Source organism: Elephantulus edwardii, unplaced genomic scaffold (genome assembly GCF_000299155.1).
Source record: "Elephantulus edwardii isolate Elephantulus edwardi_28Jun2011 unplaced genomic scaffold, EleEdw1.0 scaffold00096, whole genome shotgun sequence".
NCBI lineage: Eukaryota > Metazoa > Chordata > Mammalia > Macroscelidea > Macroscelididae > Elephantulus > Elephantulus edwardii.
The window spans coordinates 11,727,936-11,729,363 of record NW_006399846.1 but is presented as its reverse complement, the minus strand read 5'-3'; positions in this window follow the sequence as shown (position 1 = coordinate 11,729,363).

Sequence of the window (1,428 nt, the reverse complement as noted above, 5' to 3'; positions counted from 1 at the left end):
CAGGAGCGCCCCGGTCTCGGTTCATGCCCGGCGAGGCGGGGACGCAGCGGCCAGTGCGCGCTCAGGGGCGGAGGCAAGGATTTTGAAGTTCCCTCTTCAAATAATTTGGGCATGTTGCCAGAAGGGATCAGTCCTTGGAGAGGGACATTTTGTTTGGAAGGGTGGAGGGTCAGCGCTGGAGAAGACCCTGAAATGAGATGAACTGACTCACTGATTAGGGTAATGGGTGTAGGTATCAGAGAGAATCAAGCTGGCTCAAGATAAATCAGGGTTCAGAACTGTTGTATATAGGGGCGCCATGAGGGACAGGCGACCCAACGGCACATAACAACACACAACATTACTTAGAAAGGTGGAGAGTCCTCGAAAGAATGGAAGGCCTTCAACAAGATAGGACTGACAGTGACTGGAGCAACGGGCTCAAGGACGTTAGAAATTATGAAGATGGCACAGGTCGGGGTTCAGTTCTGTTGCCATGGTCGTACTCGACTCGACAGCTAGTTCAATCAGACTAGACAACTAAGGAGTCCTTGTGCGTGCGAAAAGGCAGCGGCAGTGCGGTTACCTAACGAATCCAAGATCCCAGCACCTGGCTGCTGGAGGGCTAACAACACGAACGCAGGTCACTAAGCACAAGGGCTGTCGGCAGAACTCCTGACCACAACCTCTGAAGGTATGTCACATTGAGCATAACTGGAGTCACTTAAAAGGCTAGCCCTAAAGCCGCTGCTCAAGCCGCAAAAAGGGGAAACCACTCTCCCGGACACAAGCCGTCTTTCCCTCCAGCAAATAAGGGTGCCACGGTGCCTGCTAGTGCGCACGCGCAGAGACTTGGGGGAGGGGGTGGTAACGCGGCACGCTCCTCTGCGGCGTGACGTTGACGGAAGGGCGCCGCGATTTCAAACACAGCGGTATTTTTACCTTTTCATGCTTCAGTAAACGAGTGAGCCGGGTGAGTGCTGGGCTGGTTGCATGGTGCCAGAGCTGAGGACCAGCCGAAGCAGGACGAGGAAGGCAGGCTCTGTGGGAACGCACACAAACGGGAGGAGAGTTCTGTGCGTGAGACCTCTGCCTGCAGCGGAGCTGTAGGATGGGAGCCTCGGAAGCGGGAAAAGTGCGGGAATGGGGGCGGGGTGGAACTAATATATGATTGACAGGCGAAAAACCTTTGCAAGTAGGGTCCCCGAGGCAGCACGTTCATGTGATAATAGCTTAACTCTTGTCAGGGTACTAAATATGATCCAGCTGTATTGATACTTGCTTTTTTAGGAATTTTGTAGCCATTATTATACCCATCTCTCTTAAAAAGCGAATAAAGTAAGGCATAGCGATAGTAACTTAAGCAGGGACACAGCTGGGGGTCCAAGCCTGGCCTGGCATTCTGACCCCTAGATCCTTTACTAATAATGTTTATGTTAGTTAGAAAGT